This window comes from Zea mays, chromosome 4 (assembly GCF_902167145.1).
Source record: "Zea mays cultivar B73 chromosome 4, Zm-B73-REFERENCE-NAM-5.0, whole genome shotgun sequence".
In the NCBI taxonomy this organism is placed as follows: Eukaryota; Viridiplantae; Streptophyta; class Magnoliopsida; order Poales; family Poaceae; genus Zea; species Zea mays.
Window position 1 is genome coordinate 225406022 of NC_050099.1, and position 7459 is coordinate 225413480.

Sequence of the window (7459 nt, forward strand, 5' to 3'; positions counted from 1 at the left end):
AGCCCACCAGATACAGAGACAGGCAACCAAACAAGCGTACGTTGTATCTCGTCAGCCTGGCCAGCCCATATGCAGCCTACCAAACATGCTGTAAGAGCCTATGAAATTTATAATTTATTTATCTGGACTATAAATGAGTCGAGCCATATATTTTCTTTGATTTGTTTTTTTATCGGCACTGCAAGAGAAATACAATGATGCAATCAATTCTTGTGTTTACAAAGGTTTTTTTATAACTTTGCGTTTGAGAAAGATGGACAATTAATAAAATCGAACTTAGCCAGTTTCGACAAATTCAGTCCTTCAAAACTTTTTTTTTCATCCGAGCTTCCAAAATATAACAGCGGAACCTATTGTACTAGTACATTTTAGACGTGAACAAGGGCCATAAGGCCAAGAAAAAAATGAATAAAACTGAAGAATTGAGGTCGGTCCCTGGGTAGGGGACTGGGGTACCCACTAGGACTGGGACCCTCACCTTCACTTTAGCAACATTAGTCTTAGGCTAAAAATATTCATCGTGTACCTTAATCTTCTCAAGAATGCGTAGGAACATTCATTTTCTCATTCGAAAACTGTAAATATTAGGACATCATAATAACTTAATATTAGCTATCTAGGTTTTACAAACACACACCGTCTGCGAAAAAGCTCATCAAAGTACACACACTGATCAGCAAAGTAGTCATTGTACAATCTAATATGACCCATTTGTCGATCACGATTGGTCACACGGTGCCCCAACACAGAACCTCATCTTCTTTTGTTCATGTCCATTCTTCTAATTACTATGGTAGCAACTTCTTCCTCGCTAGAGCTGCCATATTCAGAGAGTCCAAGGAAATCACGCACCATATAATTTTCCATAGTCTGAATAGACAAAAAATGAGCTTGGCACTTCAATCAATCGATGCACACTGCCATACATTCAACTCTGCAACTTCTTGAAAAGAAAACAATTCATATCAGCAGCTCATCATCTACAGCCTATCTCAACCAACCTAAATCAAACCTTCAAATCCAAATTTCAATCAAGAAACACAGGAGAATCAGCTCAACACACAAAGCAAATCGAAGAAATCCATGAAAAAATAAATAGATGCCAGCAAATTGAAGAACGACTCCCTCCGTAGACAGTCCCGACCCAATACGTTTCTATGAATCCGAAGGGATCATATTTGAATACACAAGTCCACGACCAAGAGGGAATTTGGTGCTGATAATGCGAAGAAGGGGTATTACCTCGTCCTCCGATGAACTGTGTTTGGAAGCTTCAGGACGGTGGTGGCAGTGGAACTCGCTAAACACGCGCGAACTCAACTGTCTTTGTAATGCCCCCGTTGGAGTAATCTTATATGGATTTTTGGCCCTTGGACTCAAACGCCTGTATGCGTCTCCTAGTTTACGTCTTATTCTTGGAGACGGTCTTAGAGCAAGTATATTAACATGCTATAAGAAAACTAAATGCTAAGTTGGAAGAGAGAGAATAGGAGAGAGAAGAAACGGGTTGTTATCTTATATTTGGCTTAGACACGAGAACCAAAACACCTTGTGAGAGAGATAAGTGGGGGACATACATTAATAATGAAGAGCTACACCTATTATACAACTAAACTAAGAGGTAGGCTGCAACAATATTTGCAGCCGAGAGTTGACTATATTATGTTTATAAAATGGGGGTGGCGTTATTCTAAGAGGGTTAAAAGCCTGGTAAAATAAGTCCAAAATGTATTTTAGATCTAATTTAAACCATCAAAATCGGTTTGGGTGGCTCTAGATCCGTCTTAGCCAGTTTCTGTGGGTTTTAGAGACTAAGAACTTATGAAATTCATAATTTATTTATCTGGACTATAACTGAGTCGAGCCATATATTTTCTTTGATTTGTTTTTTTATCAGCACTGCAAGAGAAATACAATGATGCAATCAATTCTTGTGTTTACAAAGGTTTTTTTTTTGATAACTTTGCGTTTGAGAAAGTTGGACAATTAATAAAATCGAACTTATTAGCCAGTTTCGACAAATTCAGTCCTTCAAAACTTTTTTTCTTCATCCGAGCTTCCAAAATATAACAGCGGAACCTATTGTACTAGTACATTTTAGACGTGAATGAACAAGGGCCACAAGGCCAAGAAAAAAAATGAATAAAACTGAAGAATTGAGGTCGGTCCCTAGGTAGGGGACTGAGGTACGCACTAGGACTGATTGGGACCCTCACCTTCACGGCTTCACTTTAGAAGCACTGCTTTCGCAGAGAAAGACGGTCGCAGTGGGGCCTAGCGCACCATTTTGCATACGGGAAAGAGGGAGGTGAGGGGAACGAGACGGAGAGCCTGGCCGCTAGAGAAAGAAAGACAAACATCGGCATCCGTCACCCCCTTCCCCTCTCTCTCGGCACCAGGCACGCACACTTGCAGCAGGCGCAGCAACAAAAAGCAGCTCGGCGGAGCTTGTTTACGAGCAAGGGGGGCAAAAAAACATACTGTCAACGTCCCAGATAATTCGGTTGGATTAAGATCCTGGCATGATGGCATATACTTAAAGTTTACCAAAAACAATGTTTTGCACTATTCTGTACTATAAACTGCACTATTCACAGTATAAAAGCTCGAATATAAGTATGTAAATGGATAAGCCGCTGAAGATAGCCTGTCACACCTAAAACACAGGAGGCTGCAGGAATCCAACGTTTATTTTGCACTTGCTTCCCATCCCATGCATGCAATGCATATGCACTACTGTCCCTTTCATGTACACGCTCCCTGCCTGTCCATGTCTACGCTCAGGGCCCATCCAATATTCGTCCAAGTTGAGGGTAAAAAAAAAACGGCCCAACAAGCAGAGAGAAATACGAAGCGAGCAAAGCTATACCTGTCTGTGCCAAAGCATCCTATATTCTCAGCTGCTACGCAACATGTATACAAAATATAGTACACCCAAAGTTGCAAAAAGAAAAGAAAAAACCACTCGGGAAAGGGGCACAATACACCTATTCCTGCAGCAGTCGTCGTACCGCTACCACTTTTACAACTCGTCTCAGAGTCTGCTACACACAAACACAGCTCGCCTCTGTCCAGGAACCAGTGCCGGCCACACGACTGACACTCACACATGAGCAGCAGCAGTCAGCACGACAGCTTTATTTTTTCCAGCATATGCTGCACTGTTTATATTGTACATAGCACTATTTTCGCATGGTGAAGTTTAAATACGATCAGATACAAGAGCCGCGGAAGATAGTACTATTTTTGCACGGGGCATAAGATATAAGAGCTGCTCAAGATAGCTTTAGGTGATGTTTGGTGGTTGGTGAGATGGGGATAGGATGATGCTTCTTTTTGGCGCCGTAGTCACCAAGGGGTAATACCGCACAGCTAGTTAGGGCATGTTTGGCAGGGCTCTACTCTACTCCAAAACTCTAGGTAGAGCAGCTCTGCTACAAAGTTTACATTGCTTTCTCATAACTAGCGGCGGGTAAATAACTCCAAACTCTATATTTAGGTTGCCTTTTTAGAGATTTTAGAGTAGCAAAAGAGATACTCCAAAGTTTTGTACCACATCTCTGAAAAACTTCATGGACATTGCAACTCTGAAGTTAGGGGTGTTTGGCAGTCTCTCTAGCTAGCTCCTCCTTAGAGTTTTACTCTGGAGCCATGACAAACGCACCCTTAAACCAACCACCTATGGCTTCATGTTGAGGTAGATCGGTCCGACTCTCTGAGGCGAGCTGACTCGTTAAGCTACGAGGCTCTGCTCGTTAAAGAACTGAGCTAGAGGATCAGTTCGGCTCGTTTGTGAGTTTGAGCTGGCTCGTTTACCTCACGAGTTACAACAACAAACTATATACACAACAACAACAACAACACCACCAACAACAACAACAAAATCAACTGCTAGTTCATTCCAAACCAATTTAACACCAACAAATAACATCAATTCAACACCAAATTAACACAATTCAACAATATCAGCTCACCACGAGTTCACAATCAGCCTCTGACCGAATAGTTTGTAACATGTTCATCAATTCATGCAGCAACCTAGTTTACAAATTTAGCCACCAAAACCCTAAACACTAAGGCACCAGTCACCGTGTCAATCGTCATCAAGGGTTGGGTCAGGGTTGGACCATCGCTGGGCTCAGTGGTCATGCCCTTACAGCTCAGCGGGCGCGGCTAGGTTTGGCGGTTGACCCTCTACGGCTATAGTGACTGCAACTCTGATGGTTGGGGTTCGAGGCTAGAGCGTTGGGGTTAGCTGGTGTCGATTAGGTCTTGGGGCTACTGGGCCGACATGTTACGGTGCGGAATCCGCTTTGCTGAAATCCTGAACAATAAACAATATATGTATGTATATCATAATTAATTTCTAGTTAATTCCAATCCAATTTAACAACAAAAAATAATTATTATGCTCATAGTTTAACATACCGCATTAATTCAATACCAAATTAACATAGCTCATCACTCACTAGTTGATCATAAATTCACAGTTCACACACATGGTCGTCAATTTAACCCACATGAGCTATCGTGCTAACTAATTTAACAAACAGGCACAATTCATCAATCACCGGTTTAACCCACAATCCATGAAATTACACACATATATATAACATATTCAATAATTCGTGTGTAAATGATATGCATATAGTTTTATTTTTCTGGAATATGCTAGCTCACTGAGCTTGTGAGCTGGCTCGTTAAAAACCGAGTTAGGATATCAGCTCGGCACGTGAAAAAAAAACGAACCAGCCAATCTGTATGTGCGCGAGCAAGATAGAAAGAGACGTGGCCACATGAGGAAAACAATAAAAAAACTAACAAATAGACACCCGCTATCATTTAATCTCCATGAACTAAATAGAAAACAGATTCCACGAGACAAAAAATAAAGTTGTTTTATCCCATAGAGCAAAGGCAGACAGAACCATCTTATCTTATTCCACCTCATCATGTGCCAACCAAACCAAACGGCTTCACTGTCCACCCGACGCATTAGTCCGAATAATTACACCCTCGGCGTAGTAAACATGTGATCACATGTGATCGGACAGAGATTCAAGGGGTATTTGTTAGAGGGACTAAACATTAGTCTCTAGTTTTTAGTCCCATTTAGTCCCTTTTTTGTCAAACACTAGGATTAAAATATGGACTAAAATGGTTTAGTCTTTAGGGGTGTTTGGTTAGAGGGACTAAAGATTAGTCTCTAGTTTTTAGTCTCATTTAATCCATTTTTTGCCAAACACTAGGACTAAAATATAGACTAAAATGATTTAGTCTTTAGTCTTTCACATAGGTGCTAAAAAAGACTAAAAACCCACATGAGTGTATTCCAAGGGCATTTGAGTCTTTGGGCAATGTATTTAATGACTTTAGAATCTATTTAGTCCCTAGAACCAAACAAGTAGGGACTAAAGTTTAGTCCTAGGACTAAAGTTTAGTCCTAAGACTAATTGAAACCAAACACGACTTTAGTCCTTCATATATGTGCTAAAAGGGATTAAACCATATTAATTCCATATTTACCCCTTGTTTAGTTCAATTGTACTAATAGCAGGAGAATGTTAAAGACCATTTTAGTCTTCTTATGAGTCATTTAGTATATTCTTACTATTTTTAGTCTATAGAACCAAACATGTTAGGGATTAATGACCTGTTTGGTTCACTATCTCAGTTGCCACACTTTACCTAACTTTTCTGCCTAAGGTTAGTTATTCAATTCGAACGACTAACCTTAGGCAAAGTGTGACACATTTAGCCACAAACCAAACAGGCCCTAAATTTTAATCCTCTAACTAAACTTTAGTTCCTAGACTAAACAAACCAAACATGGTCTCAGATAGGAGGGATCATCAAATGATACGGGCTACGCTCCCCTCTCTCTTACCTATGTACTAAAACAGCCTGTACGCCGCAGGCTTTTCGCTCGTCCTTCGGTACTCCCTCCCAATGGAGATTGTGCTCGTTGTCGGTCCACTTTCGATTATTTCTATCTCACTTAGATTAGATAAAATTGAAATATAATATAAAAGATTTTAACTTGTTTAAGATTTAAACTCACTTAATCATAATTAATATACATGAATTGAGAGCAAAACAAATAAGTCCTTAACTGATTTGATGCCTCTAGGTAGTTTTGAGATGGGCTCATCTGTATTCATCATTACATCTATCACTGCTTGATAGTCACCTCTAAGGGACCGTTTGTTTTCCTTCATTTTTGAGGAATTGGAATCTTACTAATGTAGTAGTCTATTTTTTTAGAATGTGACATTCCATAACTTTCAAAAGTGTATATATAAGTCTATCTCAAATTCATGGGGTAAAAGATGAAAATTGATTATATAGATTTACATTCTACTTTTCTATTATACAATTTATAACACATACTTCTACTTGCTTCTCTATAACACAAATGTAGTGTATAACTATCTCTCGTATGATTTAGGATAATATACAAATATATTACATAGACAAATATATTAAGTTAATTAATTGTATCTAAATTATAATTATTAAAATAGAAAACAATTCCAACTCCAACGTAACAAACGGGGCCTAAAGGATTTTTGTCTTTTAGACCTCGTTCTTATCTAACATCATTTTCTATATCTCATCCTTTATACATAAATGCTTATATATAAGACATATTTTAGTTTAAATTTTTATATGTACGTATCTACCATACACTCAAATATTTTATCCATATTTTAGTTTTACTTAATCTGTTGCTTAAAGTATTAAAATGGATAGACATAAGAACAGATACTCTCTATATATAGAGAGACTTCAGAGAGATAGAGGACAAATGAAGGTTCTCTATCGGCATGATTGCTTGCTTTCTCGAAGCAGCCTAGCCCCTCGGGCCAGCTTCGCTTGAGCCTGGCCGCCCAGAGTCGGAAACAAATCATATTCCCCGTGGGCCTGGCTCGTAGAGTTCTGCTGCATCTCTCGGGCCAAATCAGCACACCTACCTACCAACCAAACAGATGTACTTGGATATGTAGATGCAGTAGATGCATGTGCGGACAACCAAACAACCGCAAAGTAAAAAGCTGCTGCATACGGGGATGCATGCGCCCGCTCAGACAGGCTACCAATCATGCTCTATATGTTTTTAAGATGATGCTGTAGAAGAAAAGAGAGTGAATCTCCTCTAAATTTAGAGGAGAGGTCAGGGGCGGGCCCTATTCAATTCAAGGGTATTCAAATGAATACCCATTATATTTTTAGTGAAAGAACTTCAATATATATACAATATATATAGTGTATATGCATAGAAAATAAAAAATAAATCAAATAAATAAAGGAATTCTGTTGATTTGACTAAAATATCTCCTTCCTACCTCTCATACCTAACTAATCCAATTGTTTGTCGTTGACTATGAAACTCAATAGAGCGACAAAGCCCACCTCAGTACCTCACGATAAAAAAATCCCCAAACCTTATTATAGTCGC